General features: G+C 32.4%; 1 protein-coding gene across 9 annotated transcripts in view; it reads right to left on the reverse strand.

The window, feature by feature from the left end:
- LOC142987211 (pseudouridylate synthase RPUSD2-like) overlaps positions 1-25,192 on the reverse strand; it is a 458,610-nt gene that overhangs the window by 91,582 nt on the left and 341,836 nt on the right. For 3 of the 9 annotated variants that reach the window (XM_076135825.1, XM_076135829.1, XM_076135823.1), the window contains one exon: positions 8,791-8,816. The exons of the other annotated variants lie outside the window; for them this stretch is intronic. The gene's annotated coding sequence lies outside the window, so the exon portion shown is untranslated. The remainder of the gene's footprint in view (positions 1-8,790; positions 8,817-25,192) is intronic. 9 annotated transcript variants of the gene reach the window in all.

The raw sequence follows: 25,192 nt of genomic DNA on the forward strand, positions 1-25,192 counted from the left end.
AGGAAAAGGTTTAACCAGTTACATTTCTAGTAAAATTTACGTTATGGAGCAATTTATATATTCATTTTAGAAATATTTTTTAATGAAATACTTGTAAGTTTGTGTGCCGATTTTATTTCAAAATAAGAGAATATCTTACCGAAATCTCAATGACTAATCAACAATCGTACTATCTCCTTTATACCTAAATCCAAATGTCAAATACGAAAATATATCTTAAAAAGCAACCTTATTGTAATTTATTGTATGCGAAATAAGTTTGAAAGCAAAAAGTCGGCGGGCGAATCGTAATTTGCAAACATTATGCATCACCCGTTCCCGATTTACAACGCTATTTTTATTTAGTTTTTTATACCATTGTGTTACTAATAAGCTTGGTAAAGAGTGGAAGAATTAATAAGTCTCCCTTTGAGGGCACAATAACGTCCTATAATTCCAATGAAATTATTGCTTTTTTGTTCGAGAATTAGTTTCTAGGTGGCTTTTTTCTTGCTTGCTTTTAGTGGTCAAATTAATGTTTAAGTTATTTATTTAATCTTATCCTGGACTTAAGGCTCGTTTCGATTCCCGGGTCGGGTAAATACAATTGGTCTTTTCTAATTTTTATCTATAATAATATTATAAAGCTGAAGAGTTTGTTTGTTTGTTTGTGTGAACGCGCTAATCGCGCTAATCACGCTACGACCAATAGGAGCACAGTACCAGTGAAAAATGTTACAATAACGGGGGAAATTATGTTTCTCTTATGTGACGCAAGCGAAGTTGCGCGGGTCAACTATCTTAGTAGCAGCCCGTAGTTTGGTAACGTGCCTAGAAAAAGGCAATAAGCTCGCCCCCTAATACATGGGACTAACATTGTTTATGGAGAAACATGAGAGCATATTCACACACCTCTGTCTACTCCTTCGGGTAAAACAGGCTTGATATTACGTATGTATTAACTTTATAGCCAAAATTAACGTCAGCAAACAAAATTAATATATTCTTTACTAAGGCAATGTAATTTAAAAACCAATATAAGTGCCTTAAAAGGTATAAAAACATATCATTTCGTTTAAGCCTTCTCGATCGAGATACCATTCAGCAGGTCCTTTGTAATCATTAAAGATAACATAATTTATTTGAGGATTTCATTTCGATATGACTTTTTCAAGTCTCCTGTCTCAATTCGGCTTGAATTTATATTACTATAGTATATGTATTAAACAGATAATTCTTTGTAATAGTTTTGAATTGGATTTAATAAATAGAGGATGCAACAAATAGAGTTTCCCTCATTTAAATTGTTTATCATTTGATACGCCTATTTTCATTTTTTCTGTCAATAAAAACATTTCCCATGTGTTAATGTCAATTTTACACAAGCAATAAGTTTTTAGTTGTGTTAAGTTTTGCGACTAGACATCTGACGATTAGTTTCTATAAATATATAAGCTAATACATAGGTAGCCAACTAGTGTTGTACCCGCTACTAGTGTTGTACTACCGTATATTTGAGCGTGCAATTATGTGGTCCACCGCAACAGCACATAACTGTTTGGTCTCCATTTGCTAACAATTGTTACATTATTCAAATTATCCAAACCACTAACAATGTAGATGTTATTATGGTCATCACAACCAAAATTAATTTTGTCATTACGTATTTAAAATATAACCATATACTGTCAAAATGGTTGTGTAAAAAGTGGTTGGGTCTACCACGCTGACAATGCAGGTAGGTACTTTGCATTCCTACAAAAACTGTTTTAAAGGCAATCTCAGGAATGCAATGTTATATCTTCTTTCACCGTTAGAAAATTAGTAATAATCATTGCTAATACAAATATGATTTCGAAAAGTCATTAATGCGTAGATATTTTGAGTCCCGAACTACTAGCGTGGTAGGCGAATTCCTACACCACTCGGCTATCACCACTCTTATTATGTAACTATGAATATTGTATGAAATTAAAAAGGCTTTATCGAATAATTTCCATAATATTATAACCCCTTTATTCATGAAAATAAAGCGTATATTCCTTTATCATTTAATTAAGTCAAAAACAAACAGTTTCGAGCTTGATTCTGTGTACATTAATACGTGTGGTGTTAAAATTATTTACCAAACATGTTTAAATGGATTGATAGCAATTAACGATGTTGATATTATCAAAATATTGTAAGTTTGTGTACTTTACTATGAATATAACGGCTTGGTTAGACTGTTTTGTGGGCTTTTGATATCGTGTAGGATAAGTAGATAAATAATAAAGAATGCAGGGACATTGTACTGTATTTTTAGCTGACAGCTTAGTCAAAGTTGGTGGATGGGTTCTCAGACAAAGATCTGGTGGCTTACTCTCGACAGGATCGAATTTGAAAGTGATCGAGTCAGATTGAACTTACATCAAATCGTATTTTTAAACTACAAACTAGTGCAATATAAAGTGAATTTGAATTAAACAATACATTTTCTTATACTTTAATTTCGCGTTCAATATGAGCTACTTTGTAATCAAAATCGAAATTTATCATAAAAATAACTAAATCTCGGGGCCAAAGCTTAACGTTGGCTACTTTTTAAAACTATTTTTACTCAAATCACAACTATACAAACATTTTTATCCCAAATAAAACATCTCGTTTTTATTTTATAATACATTTGCAATAAAAGGATCAAAAATAAAAATTCTAACTAATCGCAACCATAATTTAAAGAGGGTGAACGTCCCTATTGTCGTCCCTTGTATTCAATTACGTAACATAGGTTGTAATGAGGCGCAATCAACGACGATGATGTCACTCGCTAGATGGCTAATGTGAAGGTATTTGTGAGTATTACTTTTATGTTTTTCGAAATGTTTGTAAGGTCTAATATAAATTAAGATTAAGAAGAACTTATTCGTGATTGAGTATTTTGTAGATTTCAAGTTCATTACTTTGGTATTGGTTTTTTGTACAAAATATACTTGAAAAGTTAGCTTTTACAAGTAGTGAGGCTGTAAAATAAATGAGACATGCTATTCGTTTTTCAGTAGCAATAATTTAAGTACAGTATTTACGTCATGTTAATACTTATTATTGTTCGTAAAAAAGTATTTACAGTAATAAATCTAATTTGTATTGAATTCCTAACGATTATAACTTTAAATACAGAAAAATATTCTGAAGAATATTATTATGGTATTTAAGTATTCAACCACAAAACAAAACCGCTATATTTCACCTGCGGTTTTAGTTACAAAACGAAGTAAAATTAAAATATTAAAAACCTGTCATGAGTTGATTCATATTAGGGGACAAAAATGTTTGAAAATGTATAAGAAAAAAAATATACGTCTCTTATGGTGTAGTCGTTGGCCGAGTCACGAAGGTTTTGGTTTGAGTTTCAGGATCTTTAAAATATTTGCTTTGGAATAAGTTTTTTTTATCAGTATAGATTTTAATTTTAACGAAAAAAATTATTATAAATTGCTTAATTTCTTTTCCTGGAATATTGATAATTTCATCCCTTGACGTATGAAAAACATTAAAATTATACAATAACAATCACAGAAGACGAACTAATCGGCTTCACAAGTAATCAAGTAAAAAAGGAAGCCGACCATCAGTTTTTAATAACAAAAAGTAATAACAGCCACTTACCTACATCCTTCGACCTTCAATGACTCATAAGCTTCACAATTACTACAAACATCCTTCCGACCTAATACTTGACATCACGCAAGCCTCCATTACTAAGTGACTTCGAAATCGTGAGCACTACACACGCTCTATTACATCTTTAGTTGTTGATTTATATCGCTGGATTCAATGTACCCGGATTATATTCAAGTACTCATTGTGGCGGGTCAAGAGCATCAATAGTGATGTTTCTTTTGTTTATAAGCACCTGCTTTAGTATTCTATTTAAAAAGCTAACTAAATATTAGTCCCTTTACGCACTAGCGGTTAAATGCGTGGTAAAACTGTACTGAACCGTGCGGCTAGCCGCTATTGCGTCTAACACTAGTGTGTAAGGCGGCTTACACTGCACGTTATAGACCAACTTGCCATACCCACTGCGCAGTCCACTGCTGTTTTGTTGCAACGTATTATTCAGAATAATTTTATAAAAAGAGCAATGTATAGCAAAGTGACTTCCAAATAGTCAACAACTGTGATACACAATTGCCCCAAAGTTCCTAAACAATAATTTCTGAGATTTATCTACACATCTGTTCGCAGCGGTAGCAGCGTACTTTGATCACTGCTACTTAAGATATGCATTTACATACACATAATAATATGAGTACTTAACTACTTAAGTAGTCGAGTATCTGAATGCCAGCATTTAGAAATAAATGCGTGGGACGTCAATTGGGCTGATCACCCTACTTTAAAAGTGTCGTAATAATAGGGTTGTTAGCAAAATGATTGAGTTATTTTAAAAATTATAGGCTTGTTTAAAAAGTTTTTTTTTTGGTAAAATAGGTCTGGATATGTAATAAGTGTATTAACGCTCTATATTTTTATAAATTGTCATGAGAATATGTAATATTAACGAGTACGTAAAAGAAAGAGAAGACTAAAGCAACTTAATTTCAGATGAGAGTTTCGGTTTTTTATGCTCGACAAATTTTGATAAGAGAGTCACAGATTTTTTGGAGGTATACAATTTCCCAATCCGCTCCTGGCCAGCGTGGTGGACTCAAGGCTTACTTTCTCATTCCATGAGGGAACCTTGCCCATGGTAGAATAGTAACAGGATATATTTATTTCTATTTTCACATAACTACGGAGCGATGACGTACTTGTAAGCATTTTATTTATCTATAAATGTTCCCATGACGCGTCACCATTACTCTAAGTACATCACGAATAAATAATATAAAATGGCTATAAATTATGTATAATCACGACAACCGCACGATTATACTGCATTTTCTTATTCATCTCCGTCTTTATAATAACTAGCTGAGCCTTGCAGTTTCTCTTGCGTTTCCTCCCGTAAAGTTGACTGCTATTGCCTTTCTGTATTCTATATTTCCAAACCCATACTAATATTATAAATGCAAATGTCTGTCACGCTATCACGCTAAACCACTTATGACATTAGCATGAAGATAATCTAAAGCTCGAATCAAATATTTTAATAACACATCATTCTACTATTTTTTAGAGGCTGAAGCCTTAGATGTGAAAACTAAAATATCTAGTCATAAATTGATATTTATCTTAAACATATTATTGGAAATATAATGTATATTACAAAATATTAAAATGTTAATATGTATGTACATGCATACAAACATTTTCAATATAGATTTTCTTGTGTATCCCTTCTTATTTATTATTATAAATGGTCAGTGTTAGTATAATTATAATAAAAACGATTATTCCTAAGTAATGACGTGATAGTTGCTGTGAAATCATCAGTAGCACGAACTTGTTTACATAGATGAATAATAAAAAGCTTAGGTATTATACAGACCTAATTGAAACATGCGTGGCCTTGCTTGCACTCTACAAATTACTAACTAGACTATACTATACCATACCATATTACCCATAAAAAACACAAAACCATATACGATTTAGTGCCAAGTTTAGGTATCTTTATATATATAATTCTTCTGTAAGTATGTCACTGAACTTCTCTTAAACGACTGGACCGATTTTGATGAAATTTATTGTGTGTGTTCAAGGGGATCTGAGAATGGTTTAGATTCATAATTTTGTCCGCTGGACAATGTTTTTTTAATTAATTTTTAATTCATTAAACAGGACAATTCTGTCGGGTCCGCTAGTTTAAGTATAAGAATTCTCTCAATAAAGCGCTGGTTTGTTGTATTTTATATTCGAATATTTTTTCTATACTAGCCGGAGTTTAGTAACGTATGTATAGGCTCGTCTCTTATTACATAGAACTATCTATACTAATATTATAAAGCTGAAGAGTTTGTTTGTTTGTTTGTTTGAACGCGCTAATCTCAGGAACTACTGGTCCGATTTGAAAAATTCTTTCAGTGTTAGATAGTCCATTTATCGAGGAAGGTTATAGGCTATATATCATCACGCTACGACCAATAGGAGCAGAGTACCAGTGAAAAATGATACAAAAACGGGGAAAAATTTTATGTGACGCAAGCGAAGTTGCGCGGGTCAGCTAGTCATTGATATCAGCTAAACTTTAAAGTGTTTCTTACATCTCTGTATACTTCCACATGTACAACAATCGTGATTTTATTATGTCATGTGTACGTTATAATAATTGGCCTATGTTTTTTGCGTTTACAGCTTTGCATTGCCTTCCTAAAGCCTTAGAAAACACAGAAAGATACAAAACGGGAGCCATCACGACTAAAAATAATTCATAGGCAAGAATTCTATTACTAAGAACATCTGCCTTCTTAATTACTTATACAGAATTTTACGCAAATAAGCCAATTAAAGTTCTTATGAATATAACCACGTCTTAGTATGATCTCATCTTTGTTTTTACTTAGGTTTATGCTAGTTCATGATGCAATGTATTATTCGCTTAAGTATTTGCTATTACTGTGTAAGCTTATATGCGATACACATAATTGAAGTGCATAAAGTCTTTCTTTGTGGTGAGATTTCCTAAAGTTAGTTGTTGTGTTGTCTCACTTACTCATATCAAAATAATTGTTGAAAGTACTATAAAGTCTGATTTAAGTACCAAAATAAATATTCGACACATTTTTTTAATCTAGTAGGTATATTGTACCGGTCTTATTTCCAAGCTAGCCACCGGTGTCTGTGGTACATTTAGCGGTAGTTTATCTATTCAATAGCGTTTAACCGATTCATTGCCACCTTCATTTTCGTGAACAATTCAGCCAGGCCCCATTCATTGGTCGGTGGCTCACCATTTGAGCCATCGGCCTCCCTGAAGGATGACTCAACTGATGAGTCATTGGCTCCTTGTAATGATTTAATGCTTTTCGCCATCATTCGAGCCAGTCTGACAACCAGAAACGTGTTACTGTGTTCTCCTATTCGAATTTGTGGATAATAAAAGTTAATATGGCGTTTCAAGGTAGTATTTGTTGGTTTTAATGAAATATTGCAGAGGTAGTAAACATTTTAGTAGTATTCAATCATTATTTATTATTGTAATATTATTTGTAGATAATCAGGACTACGACGATTTTACTGAATGTAGCCAGGCAATGTTTACTGATTTCCATGATCAACAAATTGAAGATAAAGAAAATCAAGGTTTTCCAAGCTGTAGTCAATCGATTTTACAAAAAAGTGTACAAGATGTTTTGCGGCAGTTATACAAAAGGTTTATGACACCTGACTAATAAAAATATTCTCTAAATTGAAGGGCCATGTCTGATATTCACGGAAATGTTTAATGAGATCTGAAAAATGGTAGTTTAAGTGTTTTTTTTTTTTTAATATCCGTTTTTATACAATTTTGGTTTGACTCAACAATTGAGCCATCGGCCTTCCTAAAGGTTTTTTAATGACTCAACTGTTGAGTCATTGGCCATGAATCGGTTAAACTCAAGTGAAAAAAACAGTTTGAATAGATAAACTACCGCTAAATGTGATGCAGAAACCGGGGGTTGGGCATTTCGTTAAGAATAAATGTCTCTCTACTCATGGCTAGTTTAGTTTTTGCATACATAGTTCTAACAAAAATTGATGCTTACAGTAATTACTTTGTCCAATTTGAGGTATAAAATTTCCCACTTTTTGTAGTTTAGCTTATTATCAAGATGTTTTGTGTACCTGATGGAGTAAACAAACAATGTATTTACCCAAAAATAAATAAAAAAAAGGTCCAATGAGAAATAATTGCTATAGTTTCCAAAATAAACAAGCATATTTATTACGGACGGTATAATGTATTCATGAAAAAAACATAATAAAATTCTGTAATATCTTATTTAAATTTAACCCTAAAAGTTCACACCCTAAGGGAATTTAGTGTGTTACCATCTTTATGAAGGGCATGTTTTCCAGTTACAGGAAGGGCGAAAAATAAATAGACATTTTTTATTGGTTCGAAAGGGGACCTTCTTGCCAATTTTACCATCACATAAAATTGGGACGGCAAATAAAGTGTCCTGGGTTATATTTTGTTTACATTTTTTTCAATAAGGATGGAGCAATTTTCTTAATATATGGGTGTCCGTACGTTACCTAAATGGTTTAAACTTGAAAAATGTTATTTACGTGTTGTAACATATTATTTAACTAAAATAAAAAGGACTAGCGGCACGCACAATATGTCATATCGACTTCTACTAATATTATAAATAGAAAAGATACTTATTACTCCTTCACACAAAGAATTCCCACAAGATCTTGGTCAAATTTAGCACAAAGGTGGTCGATAACCTTATTTCATTCTATAAAGAATTCCTTTGCCTAGAGATTTTTACGCTGCCTCAGTTACTATTACCAATTGAACACAAAAATCATTGTAATGATGCACACATAAGCTTTACTGTACCTACTACAAGTCAAGCCTAAACATAGATCGTGTATTTATTAGCAATTATCACATATCAAAATCAAGGTCGAATCATTTATTACGTTTGTAATAGTTTGATAATGAGTTGTAGTAGTATGACGTCATCGACGATTGAACTCTGGCCTGTTGGACGATGACTGGTTGTATCACCCTACCTAAAGTTGTAGTACATTGAGAACGTGTAGTCAAATAAATATTTAAAGTAAATAAATAGTAACGTATTTTAGAAGATTGTTTTTATTATTTTTTATAAACATACAGAACATGTTTTGATTAATATATTATTAACTACCAGTTACTTTTGTACTTACTATAAAATTTGGTACAATAACTTTACCTGAAAACAAAAAAAGTAACTTTTATTAGACATTCTGTAACCCTTTAAACTTAAATCTCTAATAGTTTTTACCTAAATGCAAGAAATAGAGACTTCTTACTTTCACCGCACTTACATATATCTATACTAATATTATAAAGTTGAAGAGTTTGTTGGTTTGTTTGTACGCGCTAATCTCAGGAACTACTGGTGCTAATTGAAAAATTCTCTTATGTGACGCAAGCGAAGTTGCGTGGGTCTTGTCATTTTCACATTCTAAGTGCAAAAAACGTATTAATTCGAAAAGTAGCAACACACTAAACATCGTAAATTAATTCATACTATTACCGTGTCATTTTCGTCGGTAGTATCAAACGCTAATCAATGAAGCACTTATAAGGTTGTATGCCCTATATCGAGTTACATTACATCGGCCTGATTTCACTGCATAAAACTATTTAGGGCACACTTAACACCTATACGGTTAGCATCCAAAGCAGTTATAATTATCACGTTTAATGACTCTACAGTGGAAATTATTTAAAAGTTAATAATAATATAATAAGCACATATGGAATAAGGTAAATGAGAAAGACTTAAATGAGTAAATTTTTAATACTTTATACGCTTAAGACTAATTTTGACACTTATTATTGTCAAATTTACATCTACTGAAATCCACTGATTTAAAAGGAAGATTTAGTGAGAAAAGCTTTAAAAGAAAATAAAACCCAATAACTAAAAGAAATTAAAATAAAAAGTGAAGAAAACCTAATAGCCAAATTTTTACGGTTACTTTAACGTACGTATCACGTATCTCATGTTCGTCAAAAAAGTAGTGACTATTCAATACATTGCTGCTTTGATATAACGTGTTAATCACTTTAATCTAAGGGATAAAACAATGTTCAGCATTGTGGCTTTTAAATAGTTTTCAACGATATATGATAGCTCCAGGTTGGTTTGATATTACATTTTTTTATTTTTTTTTTATTGAAATAAAAGTATTTTTACATATGTGGTAACAGATAATTTTACTCGCCAAGCTTTCAAGCTTAAGCTTATTTAGGGGTAGTACCTTAAAAATATATTTTAAATCAAAAGTGCTGTCTGTAGGTATATAATACAGGTTTAATTTTAACCTTTGTCTTTAAGGGTGAAGGAGGTGAAACGGCAGCAAATATTGACATTGAAAATTGACCTGAAACTTGTAAACTGTTAATTAATTTGAAACTTATACTAAGAGAGGTTAAGCTGATATTGATAAGTTTGGTAATGGTGTTTGCGGTACCGTTGATACCAGGTCTTGGTTGACCATAATATAGTAAACTAGCTGACCCGCGCAACTTCGCTTGCGTCACATAAGAGAATCATAATTTTCCCCGTTTTTGTAACGTTTTTCACTGGTACTCTGCTCCTATTGGTCGTAGCGTGATGATATATAGCCTTCCTCGATAAATGGGCTATCTAACACTGAAATATTTTTTCACATCGGACCAGTAGTTCCTGAGATTAGCGCGTTCAAACAAACAAACAAACAAACTCTTCAGCTTTATAATATTAGAATAGATTCATAATATACCACATAGGCAACTGCGCAACTGGATCACATCACATTTTTTCCTTATCAGTCCATATTAGCTAATAAATAGGGCATTAATTGAATTAAGTAATTAACCTTTTTGCTTCTCCTCCATTGAACGTAACCAATAGCATGTTTTTATAACACATTACTTTTTATTAATTTCAAATGTCCATACACTATTATTACACGAACTCCATTTCATATTACCTTCTATTACAAAGCAATAAGATCTAAAATTGCGTATCGTTTTCAAATATTACATGCGAAGTTTTTTGCGACTGTCATGTATGTTCATTCTTTAGTTTAATTTGATTCTGTACCGAGTGTTAGTAAAAAATGTATATGGTATTGTTATATAATTAGTATAAATTATCTGTGACAAATTAGAACTGGTGATAATGCTTTGGAATATATCCGGGAGAGATAGCTACATAATAGAGGCACAAATGCGAAAAAGCGGTAAATGTTTCATATGAAACTAAGTTTGATTAAGATATGGACAAAGGCATAAAATGTTTCTGTCATTTTGTCCATACATGTACATGTATAGCCCATGCGGCCCATGCCTACTAGTAGAGGCATGAGTCACATGGGAGGAGCAGCCCCTTGCCGCACAGTTCTCTTCCCAGAATCAAAAATCCTAATTTTAATTCTAGGAACATTTAACAAGTATTTGAAATCGTCATAGTATTTTAAATCTACCACCTTTTCGGAAAAGTTGTTGCTCGTGAGAAGAAACGGCAAGAAATTCACGGAGAAACGGACAAAACTCTATCCTTAGATACTCCAATGCCAGCAAAGTATAAAAATTTGCTAGTTTCTAAATGACTTTACCAGTGATAGTAGCCCGTATATCACAAAATAACTAACTAGTTCAATGCTTATTTAAATTAACATAATTACCTAATTAACACGCCATCAACGTTTTTCCTGAAGTCAATCGAATTCGATATAGTTATCCTGTTATAAATCGTACAACAAATATAGAATCAAAAGCACTAAGCAATTTCACTCTATTTGAGACATTTCGGCACCGATTACACTGAGTTTAAGTTGACTAACTAAAAATCGTAGAAAAAAATTACTATTTCGACATTTCAGCGCAGGTGACAATAGTGTTAGCTGCGCCGAAACGTCGCGCAAAACTAAGTTACGAAACGCAAACATTTTGAATTAGATAATAATAATCACTAAACAGCACTCAAGCTACTCTTTAATAGGTCTTATAACCTAGGCAGCCTAAGACTATTTAGTCTAGACTACGTAAGGATAAGTGCAAAAACTAGACTATTCTTGTTATTATTAGCGAGTACATTAATAGCGTGGCTCTTTATTTTTTGTTCGACCATTGTTCGATGATATGGTGCTAAAAACTATTGAAACTCAAGGTTGTCACGATGAAGACATAAATTTAATTTTGATATACAATAATTTAAATCCACTATAATTGCCCCACTATCCTGGGTCTTTTCCCGAAATTAAGGGAGGTTGGGTCTTGAGATCACCACCAAAAACGAATCAGGTTATTAAAAAATAGTTTTAGAGAATTTTCAGACACACAAGATTTCATTACCATGTTTTCCTTCATAGTGAGAATAAGTACCTAATCATTATTGCTAATACAGGCATAAAATTAAATATGAATATCTTTATTGTTTTTAAATATTCTACTGTGATAATTTCCAAATGTTTCTCAATGTTGGGTGTAAGTCAATTTAAATGAAATAAAATAAATCTTCTCGACCTTAAAACAAAATATCGAGCCCTAATAAAACTGTTGTCGTAAATATTTTTTTACTTTTATTACATAAGTGCACAAATATTGGCATTTGATAAGGAAAGGATAACAAATAATATTTCAATGAGGAAAAATATTGAATAAATCAATGTATGTTCATTTCGTCGATAGAGTGACTAAATGTTTCGGATATTCACTACATACTAAATATTCCTATTGCTTTTTAAAACCATATAGTTTCAAGCAAAATTATATGTCTGGTAAATTTTTAGCAAATTCTCCATTTGGGTTTTGATCCGAACTTCAAATGAGAAATGAAGCCCTAAAGGATACGTACAAAGTTATAGAATTCCTACATATTAGAACTTAAGAAAATTGGTCAAATTTAGAAATAATATTTAGAACTTGACAATACGAGTACCTGCCTTTTCTAAACTTCTTCTTCTTCTTATCGTGTGGTTAGTAGTCAACCTAGTGTCAAAGTTGTTCAAGCCAGCCGAAGGCCTTCAACGTGGCTTCACGACTGTTATCTTAATTGACAACCACCGGGACCGAGTTTTTACGTGCCCTCCGAAGCACGGAGACGCAGTTCAAATACCATTATGCAGTCACCCATCTATGGAATGACCGCGCCAAGGTTAGCTTAACCCGCAGATCGTTCACCGACCGGTGAGCACAACTGGCTATGGGCGCCTCTTTTTGAAACTAATACTTTCTGTTTAATGGTTTTGACTATATTAGAAAAACGCTGGTCTACATTACGTTATAATACAGAACAAAAGTAATCAATAAGTCAACTAACCGTGACGTGTATCGTGAATTGAAATGCGGGTCCAGTTTAATTGTGGTAATGGACCCATTGACAAAGCGTATAATATGTCTGTACATAGAGGTCAATAGACTAATTGTTCAGGCCAATGAGTGATTTGAGAACGAGAAGATTTGTTCAAGAAGGGCTTGTTTATAAAATAGGTCATTTTTTAATAACATATTGTAGATTTTAGATGTGGATGGAATTTACTACAGAGTAATTATATATTTCAAATTGTTAAGTCTATTGCTAACAGTCATGTATCACATAACTTCGAAATTTATTATATTATCTTTCTTATAATTATATTATTTTTACTGAAAATAATAATAAATATGATACTCGGTGTATAATTTCTTTTTGTTTTTGACAACCCTAGATTTTCGCATAAAGTGTTCGATTGGAATAAAGTATTAAGGCTGTGAAATATTAAAAGTTTCCGTGCTTAAAATAATGTAATGTGATTTGGAATGAAATTAACTATATCTGGCATGTTTCTTAAGAAAAATATTGAAAAGTAAATAAAAATTATACAAATACATTTTTGTACGGTAAATTATTAATGACAGGTCAGAGTACTTTGTGAAAAAGAAAAACATTCTGTTCAATAATTACAAAAAAAGTTCATGCCTGACATAAATCCAGAAATATATTTTTTTATACAATCAATGGTGTAAAAGTTACCATACGTTTTGATTTATTCATAAAATATTATACCATAAGCCGATGGGTATAAATTTGTCGATTCGGAAATAATCTTATTATCCTGACAAGCACATAAATTTATTTTTTCCCAACATATGACGTATCAATGCTAATATTATAAAGGCGTAAGTCTGTGCGTATGTTTGTTACGCTTTAAAGGCTTCACCACTGAAATAATTCGCATGAAATCTATATAAATAAAATTGTATTACTGAAACGAATACACACGCATAGCTTTTGAATATCTTAACCAAAAATATATTTTCTTTTTATGTTTGTATCTGTCGGGATTAACTTTGTATGGGATCGATGGGATCAATGGGATCAAAAGTCCCATGGGAATGGAATAAACAGAATAAAATTATACTAATACCTGGACGAAGTCTAGCCAATCCGCATGATTTAAATGGATATACATAGTTACCTATAATCAACCAAGGGCTTAATATTTTAGCCAAAGTAAAACCACGCGAATGGAGTCGTAGCATAAGGTAAGTATAAATATAAGTAATGTTGTCAAATGATTTGTTAATAAAACGTTAAAAGTCTTAGTAATTATTTAACACTAACATTTTTAAAGATATTTATTCCAGATCTAGTTTTTGTCAGTCTTTCAACTTTGTTCAACACACAATATCACTTAAAACACTGCCGAGCAAAAAAAGTGGCACTCATTTGTTACATTCGAAGCTATTTAGAATCGCTTCCTGTTATTTGTCTTGGGTTTGTTACACTCCATATATGTATAAAAAGTTACGTTTGTTAAATTGGTTTGAGAAAAAAGTTCGCCAATTTTTTGTCCCGATGTATTCGCGTAGAGTGTTTGTCATTTATATTGACTAACAACAGATGGAACTTTCCTAGAGTCCATTTAGAAATGTAGTTTTTATTGAAGTATAAGTTTATACGAGGACATTTATCATGAATGCAGCTGCCAAAACGTCATTTTTTGTGTGAGGGAAGTTATCGTGTGTGAAGAAACGGGCCTTATGTATAAAATAATTTCATACTAGGCTCATGAAACTTGTAGTAATGCAATTAAGAGCATTGACCAATATGTAACCTTGATTTATCAAATATCAAAATACGATTTCAAAACAAACCATACAGACACCATTATCCTCAAGTCAATGGCACTATTATCAACAGTTCATACTCGTTAGAGGAATAAACCTTCATTTTCTTTTATTTCAAAGTAATTTAATATCAGATTCGTGCAATAAAACTTTGAATACTAACCATAACTGAGTTTTTTATATTTATGTAAGTTGAAGCAATAAATTGATAAAGCTATTAATATTTTATGGCGGTCGAATCAAAGATATTTAAGTCCATATTTATAAACGTAAGTCTTTTTTTTACTGTAAGTTCACGCTTACAATTTGGACAATAAATGAGTTAAGCAATAGTTGACGCGGCCTATGGAAAGAAAGGTTACAGTAATCGTGTGTCATACAATTAACAGACATACACAATTATCAACCTTTTCAATCATATTGCAAAATTTCATAATAATCGATTCAACGCCTTATGTCCGGTTACTGAGACACATTTAGCGGTAGTTTATCTGTTCAAACTGTTTTTTTGCACTAGTTTAAACGCTATTGAATAGATAAACTACCGCTAAATGTACCTCAGAAAGAGAACAAAGCGTGAGATAACACAAACCGACACAGACAAACACATCTTGCTTGTTGTTTTTTTATATCATTATAGGTAGGATATGGGTATATATCATATGGGTTAACTTTCTAGGTTCGTCTATATGTAAAAAAAAAATTGTTATACTTGTAGAGCACTCCCTTAACCCATATCTGTAAAAACCCATTCTTGTCCTAAAGAGTTGCTCTCATATGAGACATCACCACAAGTAACCATAAACTGAGTAATTAGTGGTTTCTTTCATGCATCACCATTAAACAGCATACAAGGACCAGTTTTCAACAAGTTCATGTTGGCCTGACCTCGACTTACACCCAAATAAATGCACTAACCAGTTTTAATTATCGATATATCGATAACCTTGTGAAACGTCATTTTGTATTCCATGCGTCAAGTTGTGGACTACTTAATGTTAACAATAATGAGTTTAATGTACAGTTCTTGTATGCTGGTGGTGCATTGATGATGATGCTGTTCTCCAAACCGATATTCAGCTACGACATATGCTCTAATATGGTCAAAAAAACCTAGGACCATTTCAAATAATATACACGAAGTTTTCGAAATAAAGGATTTTTTTATTTGAATTTATGGGATGCGGAGTTTGAAATCGGTGTCAAAAATTGGTTAATGAGATTAAAGACTGTAGACTTTTCTTATGCAATCTTTGGGGTGAATATCCTGGAGATCGATAGACCCTTGATTGATCGAGCTGAGCGTTTCTGTGCTTTGGACGGCACATTTAAATTAAGTTACCAATTGATATAAATAAAAAAAATGCCCACTTTAACAACTTTGACAATATATACCACCATATAAGAAAACAAAATCAACTACCCTAAATAGAAAATATCGCATAGAAAGTATATCACTATGCATAAGATCAAAGTTAGTTTTACCCACTCGTAAATCATAATCTCTCGATCTAAGCATCGTACACAATGCATATTATCACAAACACAAAGTAAAGATGTGGACACAAAAGAAATAGCCTTGAAAAGCAAACGAATACATAAATACATCAGACTTGATGCATATCGCCAAAGGATATTAAGTATTTGTACCGTAAGAGAGTTTACAGACTGTAAGACTAGTCGCTGCGACTTTACGTCACTTCACCAAGGGTAAGACGTATATTTTGTTTTCCTTCTGCAGTAATTTGTGTTGTTTTAAATGACTGTGTTAAAATTTAGAGGCACGTACAAAGGGTGATAAAAAAATAATTAAAAATTAAGTTAACGATCGAAAAAGATGTTATTTTAGTAGATTATCGAGTAAGTCAAATTAATTAATTTTATGTATTTAAAAGTTGTATTTTTATATACAGAAAACGAAAACAAAAATGACCAACAAAATGAAAGTTTTAAGAAAAAGGTCTTTACGCAAAACAAGAGTCTTTTCATAATTAAATCGCAACAAAAATCGCATATCTAAATCATTCTTAACCGATGCATGCGCCAGATGTAGACAAAAAACACCGAATAACAAACGCAACTCATTTTCATAATGCAACGAACAAAGACATTTAAATTTATAATTTACTAAAGATAAATACGCGAACGTGTACCGCGCCTTATTTTAAGAATAATTACATTTTTATTCATTCCAAAATTTCACTTCTGTTTTGGAATAATTTATTCAAAATTCATCTGTTTCGTTACTCTGTATTGAATAAATTTACAGAATTCACTAGTATTTTTGTTGCAATTTATTTTTTTATATATTTATTTGTTTGATTTAACCAATAGCGCTTTGTGTGTCATCAAAAGATTAGTAATTATTTGTTTATCGGTATGTATATCCAATGAAAAATATCGAACTTTTATGGTAAACTAGCTGACCCGCGCAACTTCGCTTGCGTCACCTAAAAGAATAGGTCAAAATTTTCCCCGTTTTTGTAACATTTTTCTTTGCTACTCCGCTCCTAATGACCGTTGCGTGATGTTATATAGCCTATAGCCTTCCTCGATAAATGGGCTATCTAACACTGAAAGAATTTTTCAAATCGGACCAGTAGTTCCTGAGATTAGCGCGTTCAAACAAACAAACAAACAAACTCTTCAGCTTTATAATATTAGTATAGATGTATTTTATGTTAAAAGCCTATTACTACTGTATTCTGTTTTTAATATATTTTCAATTACTATATGTAAAGATAGGCTTGTGCAATATATAAAAATTAAACTATCATATTTACTATCAAGCAATTAACTTAATATTTAATCGTTTACAGTACATAAAATATTTATATAATTGCAAATATTGATTATATTTTCGAAATACCTTTAAAACATCTAACGAACTATAATGTGGTATTGAAACTGCAGTTTGTACATGATTAATATTTATTAAAATTAATAAAACGCTTTAATGAATGAAGAGTGGTTTGTATTGATGACTTCAATGCCTCGCTAAGTGTGTTATGGTCAGCTTCTAATCTAGCTCATTATTTAGCCTTATACGAAGTAGTTTATACCAGACTGAGCTAAAACTTTATCCTATTATTCTTCTTCTTATCGTATGGTAAGTGGTCAACCTAGTGTCAAAGTTGTTCAAGCCGCCCGAAGGCCTTTGACGTGGCTTAACGACTGTTATCTTATTGACAACAACCGGGACCGACTTTTTACGTGCCCTCCGAAGCACGAAGCCCTGTTCAAATACCACTATGCGGTCACCCATCTACGGAATGACCGCGCCAAGGTTTGCTTAACCCACAGATCGTTTACCGACCGGTGAGCGCAACTGGCTACGGGCGCCTCCTGTTATTTCCGAATGCAATAGGTGTTTCCATGCTAGGAGCTAGAGCGGGTGCGACTTGTGTGGGCTCGGAAAATTGCATTCCTTGTAAAAATGTTTTATAAATTAGTTGTAATTTCCAATCCACTTCATCAGTCATAGATGTGTTACTTAGGTTTTGTACTCAAAATATAAAATCTGCTGTAGTTGATAAATGGCGTAACCTTTTAGGAATATTTTTAGAGACAAGTTCTTACTCTCTATGTCTGTTGCGCTTTTTCGGCTAAATTGCTGAATACATTCTGATGAAATTGGATCAAAAAGAGGCTCAAGTAGCATTTGTTTTAAAAAAAAATATTAAATCTATACTAATACTAATATTATAAAGCTGAAGAGTTTGTTTGTTTGTTTGTTTGTTTGTTTGAACGCGCTAATCTCAGGAACTACTGGTCCGATTCGAAAAAATATTTCAGTGTTAGATAGCCCATTTATCGAGGAAGGCTATAGGCTATATATCATCACGTTACGGCCAATAGGAACAGAGTACCAGTCCAGTAAAAAATATAACAAAACGGGGAAAATTTTGACCCATTCTATGTGGCGCAAGCGAAGTTGCGCGGGTCAGCTAGTTCGTTATAATCGTTAAAATTTCCCACTACTTCTAGAGATTACGAGTATATTTGCAGTACAAGTATCCAAGGCTGAACATGTGCAATGTGCAGTCTATTAATGTCATCCGTTTGTTTGTTCGTACGTCTTGTGTTGATTGTACAAACACTTAGAATTCCAATATTTACACGAATACAAATATGGGGTTTAAGGTAGTCATAGGCTGCTTTGAATCTCACTTAGATATTTAAAAAGAAATCTTGGTATTTTGTATCTTATATTAAACTAGCTCACCCGCGCAACTTCGCTTGCGTCCAATAAGAGAGAACGGGTGAAACCTTTCCCCGTTTTTGAAACATTTTTTACTGGTACTCTGCTCCTTTTGGTCGTAGCGTGATGATATATAACCTATGTCCTTTCTCGGGTATCAAAATATCTCCATACCAAATTTCATGCAAATTGGTTCAGTAGTTTAAACGTGATTGAGTAGCAAACAGACAGACAGACAGAGATACTTTCGCATTTATAATATTAGTATTGATCTAACAAAAGGATTTAAGTAAAATCGAATGAAAAGATATTAATTATTTTAAAAATAAAGCCTGAAATCAGGATAAGTTGTAAAAGGTACGGATACGCTTTGCAATTTCAGGTCTCATGAAGGGTAGTTACGGGCACCTCGTTTACCTAAATAACGACATAGTCTAGATTTTGTAAACATTTAAGGTTGATGAAAATTTTTTAAGAGGTTTTAAAATGTTCTGTAAGGTTACGTTTACACTTGCGTTTGCGTTTTTTTGTATCGTAATTATTTTAAGGTTATTTCATGAAAATTAATATCAAACGAATATTTTACTAAAAATGCTCTTCCTTTATGTAGCTCTACGCGTTGATACGGAAATAGATGACCATAAATAAAATTAATTTATTTAACAGCCTAACATTATGAACGTTTGCGCATTGACATCGCCCTCTAAGATTTTATAGACTAGTTACTCAATCGCATGTGCGGGCAAGTCCTTAATACCACCTGTAAAGTGAAAAGCTGTGGAAAGTATAAAAATATATTCAGATACTTTATACATTTACTGTGCTTAGTCTGTGAGTTGTTTTGTCCTAGTTTTACTGAATGCAAACTAGGATTATGTTCTATTTTTATTTCTACCTGTATTTTTATACAACTGTTAGTCTGGTTTAATCTTTGTTAAGGATTGCAAATCTTATTCTACCCTGCATTTTTTTTTTCTAGGTTGCCTTTTATAAAATTATCTTTGCTCTCCATAGACTTATCTGTGGCATGAATTGTAGACCTGACTGAACCTATTAAAAGGTTTTTTGTTTTCACGTATTATATTTAGTGGTAGCTTTCAACTAAGCTACTTTTAAATATCTGTACGATATTCTCATTCTTGTTTTTGATACTTTTTCAGACAAAGTTACTTAATATATAGATTTTTATTTAATTAAGAGCACACAGATAATTTCAATGCTAGAGTTACAAAAAAGAATAGGTACATTTTATTTAGAAAAACATTCACAGCCAACAGCTAGCTCGATAATAAGAAGCGAAGATTACTGAAAAAATGGCCTTTGATATGACTAAGACTTGTAATCTGGCTAGGAAATTATACGTCGGAATAAAACAAAATATTACCCACTTAGAGTACAATATACGAGTCTATTAATACAACCAATTGACCGTGACGCAAACGGGCCACACTGACGCGACTTTATTGTTTCCGACGCTCAATTGCTCAATAGACCAATCAGCTTTATAATGTCTGCTGTTGCGATTTTCATACAATGCCACATTTATATGCGGGTTTGAGCAGATTTATAAAAACTACCTAGGAAACCTTGCAACAAAAATCTACACATTTGTTGCTTTGTCAGGATATTTCTATATGTCTGCATGTATTCTATATGTATCGCGAAAAATGATTGAATAGATTTAAATAAAAAAATTGCACAGAGGTAGTTTGTAGCCTGGATTAATACGAAGAAAACATTTTGATATGTTTTATTTTTCTCACAGAGTTACAATATTTGTTGCCTCTTCATGCAAAAATAATTGAATAGAATTTGATAATTATATCTCCCAGATAGTTTCTTACCTGGATTAACATAATATACTTTTTGATACGGAAACTCTGTTCACGCAGACGTAGTCGTAGGCTGACGACGGTCGTAAATAAAAATGCAATTTAAATCAGATTTTGTATATTTGAAATAAATAGGTACTCCAATAAGCGTTTGCAAAATCCGTGTCTATCAATGTACAAAAATCGGTTAGATACAAATCTATACTAATATTATAAAGCTGAAGAGTTTGTCTGCTCGATTGTTTGTGTGAACGCGCTAATGTTAGGAACTACTGGTTCGACTTGAAAAATTATTTCAGTGTTAGATAGCCCATTTATCGAGGAAGGCTATTTATCATCACGCTACGACCAATAGGAGCAGAGTATCAGCAAAAAATGTTACGAAAACGGGGAAAATCAGGACCCTTTCTCTCTAATGTCACGCAAGCGAAGTTGCGCGGGTCAGCTAGTGTTTAGAAAATAATAAATTAGGAGCAGTACTTTTTAAAATTCGTATGGAGCAAATTGTTTTTAAATAATAATTTCACGTTCTTGTGTTCAAGGTTCTTGAAATAAATGCGTTATAATTGGATGCGCAAAAAATTGCACGAGATATGATTAATTTTTAATAATTAATTGGTTTGTCTTGTGAGATATTTATTTCGCATTAAGGTCAAATTTTGTAAGCAAATAATATTAATGCAGTTTAAACATTCGTCCTAAAATATTCAACCTTCCAGCATTATAAAAACCTTGGTATTATTTTATTTTAGCATATAAAAATCCAGTCTATCAATGCACTTACGAACGGTGCCAATATTCTATCAAAAGATAGGGATTTGGGAATAGTTGGTAGCCAACATCCAATTTTAATGCAAGAGCGAATATAAAGAAACTTTATACACCCTTTACTACATAAATCAATTAAATAATAATATTCAGGATGCCTGTATGTTACGATATATTACGAAGATCCTTCCATATATCATACTATACATACAGGCAAACTAAATACTAAGATATATGAAGGGATATCCAGTACAAAAAAAAAAAACTATTATTTACTAGCGACTGCACTACGCAATTGCTAATAAATAATAGTTTTTTTAACGATTCAAAGGAAGTAATATTTTATCCTTATTAACAGGCCTTAAGTATAAATTTTCTTTATAAAACGCCAATATTATTATAGTTAGTAAAAATAAACCCTTGGAGACCTACCTCAAGCGAACTGTCATTATACACCGAACTCCGTCGACTTCAAACGACTTCTAATCATTTATGGGCTCATAAATTCAACTAACGTGAAGGCACGTATATAAATACAACCTACTGCATCGAATAACAAACGTGTAGGAAAAATAAACACCATTACTTTTAATAAACAGAAATAATAAAAAATATGCATACATTAAACAGGCGTATGGACAAACGGACTGAATAATAAATTAATAATTACAATAACGAACGCGCTACAAGTTTTGTACTGAGTTTTGATAGACGGGCAACTTTGAAGCCACTTTTAGTTGCCTTTAAACACTATGGCAACATTACGTAATTTGGCATAGGGTTTTTTTTTAGGTTAAACATAGGGTTACTATGTTTAATTTCAGTTTAGCCGTTAATGCGTAAGAGATCAACAAATAGACATTCGTATTAATAATATTAGTAGGGATCATTGTGTAGTAATACTATAAAAGTGTTGGTCTAGGTATTTTTAGTCTGATTGGAATGTTCTAATATTAATTTAATCATATAGTAAAGCTTAATAGACTGTAGTGTGCAAAGTTTAAACGATTCATAAAGGGGACATTACACGTCGCTCTTTTGGTCTTAATAAAACTGACAAAAATCATAAATTCCATTCATAATTCTAAAACTGGCTACATATATTAAACGGCTTTTCAGTTCAGAAAAATAATAGGTCATCAACCTCATCAAAGTTGCTCGTCTACAACACTTAGTAGAACAAAAAGTAAACATTTTTCGCCCGACAGGATGTAGCTGTCTTTCGATAACGGCGACTATTAACATGATCTTGCAATTAATTATATACGCATTGAATATTTTTGTAATAGTTCCTTTGTCAGTAACTCGAAAAGCCCGAGCGGCATTTCTCGTAAATTAGCACTTTTTATTTTATCCTATCGTTAATAGTCAACCTAGTGTCAAAGTCGTTCAAAAGGACTTTGACATAGCTTATCGACTGTAGTCTTAATTGAATACAACCGGGACTGACTTATAACGTGCCCTTCGAAGCACGAGGACGCTCAGTTTAAATACCACTGTGCAGTCACTCATATATGATATGGTTGCTTAACCCAAAGATCGTTTACCGGTTTTTCTTTAAATTGTGGATCCTTACTATTACTGCTCCTAAAATCTTAGAATTTTTATTAACGCTAAGTCCGAAAGTTTAGTTGTTTAAATGGATGTGTATTATGCCGGGGAACTTGTCCATGCGGATGAAGTCGCGGGGCGAAACTAGTATACTTATAGGTTATTAATAATTACGATAATCGTTGTTAAAGCCTTCGAGCGGCTTCAAGATATTGACATGATGTGAAGACTTGCTGTAAGAAAAATAAAATAGTATCTTGGATGCTAACAAGGATCGCTGATGCTCGGTTAGTCCCGTTTTAGGTAAATTGTTGTTTATAATAATTTTCTAACATATCACTCCCGTGTATCATGAATAATTAATATATTTAATGAAAGGTTTATTTTTGACATAATACACGTACATAGAAACATAAATAATATAATCACCTATAGTAGTAGTTATATAAAGTATCGTTTTACCCGGTAACCGGGCTCTGGAGGTTTGATAGGCAGTCGGTCCATGTAAAATACTGGTACTCAACTATATCCGGTGAGACTGGCAGCCCACTCCAACATATAATTATTGGAGTGATAACTTTTAAACTCTCGCGTTGCATGTTTAATATATAATAGGATACGGGAATTAACGCGAACACGCATTTTACCTTAAAATGCCTAACGTTTCGGCGCAGGTTGCACTTGCCGTGATCGCAGGCTGCGCCGAAACGTTTATAAGCTTAGCTATGCTTATATTATTATGATGAATTAAATAAAAATGTGATGAATCAATCGTTATGTAAGAGTCTTAAGTTTTTAAGACATTTGTAAATTATAAGTTTATCATTAAATTTTTAATTTATGCTCGATGGCACCCATCGTATCAGTTGCGTTATATGTATGTTAATAACAGTAATGAAAGTAACAACGTATAATTATATCGAACCGAAAGTACTGCTTACGTCCGCATAAAAAGATTTTTAGATGAAAAAAAATATCATTGGTTAATCTATATCATACAAAATTTTATCAAAATCAGTCCATTCGTGTTTACCTAAAAGAGTAACAAACAGACACACACAATTTAGCATTTACAATATTAGTAGGTATAGTGATTAGTCTATAATCTGTTCCTACATAAGAGTAGCACATATTTTTATATAAATAATCCTCAATTTCAGCAAGCAGCATTAAAAATAATACTAAAAAAGGACAGCTTCCACACCAGGTCAAAGCTCCATTAACGGAATCCCCTTTCAAATTATCACAAATATTTAAACGGCGATATTTCAATCCGTTTATATTCATCGAGGGATTCATCCGTGAGGGGACGGGGAGGGAATACTAATCCCTTGGCGCCGGGAGCCGCGGAATCAATGCCTCAGCTCACGTTGAGATCTTGCTGCTAGTGAAACGAGACTGTTTGGGTAGAATAGTACTCCCCATAGGATTGAAAGTACGTAAGAAGCTAGGTTTATCTTCTAGACTGTGTTCAAGCTAGAATTTTCATGTAAAGTCGATAATTTGGGTTCGTGGAAAACGTTTTAAAATTTAAATCTGCTTTTCTGTAGTTTGACAATGTATCCAGAATATTATTTTTAATTTGTAAAAGGAAGGATTGGAAGGCTTGGGAACCTTCAGAGTATTTAAAAATACACAAATGTTGGTGTTTAAAAAAAACGAGTTCATCTAGGACGTGGATCTTACAAATATTTGTTTAACCAACAAATTAAATTGTCCAAAGCCAGTAAAGTAACAGCCAAAAGGACAAGAAGGATTTATACTGATGACTACCTAGCACAAGGGTAAAAGATACATAATTACCACATAACACCTAAAAAACAATTTCGAAATCCAATCTTACCAACATTTTACTAAAAAAATATTTATACCTAATGCAAAAATGTAAACACTCCGCCTCATTCGATATGTGATCCACGTAGACACTCAAAGTAATCTATCATGGTATACAAAACAAATTGTTCGTCATTCGATGGAGTGCTTTCTCAAAAACCTACCCTCGTACTCGGAAGCAATGTATAGGTATACTTTTCTATTTATATCTATACCTCTATTTTTATAAATGACATAAAATAGGTCTCTGACTATGGAAAGAAGACATGATTTTATATAACTATGTATGTATTATAA

This window comes from Anticarsia gemmatalis, chromosome 3 (genome assembly GCF_050436995.1).
Source record: "Anticarsia gemmatalis isolate Benzon Research Colony breed Stoneville strain chromosome 3, ilAntGemm2 primary, whole genome shotgun sequence".
NCBI classification, from domain to species: domain Eukaryota; kingdom Metazoa; phylum Arthropoda; class Insecta; order Lepidoptera; family Erebidae; genus Anticarsia; species Anticarsia gemmatalis.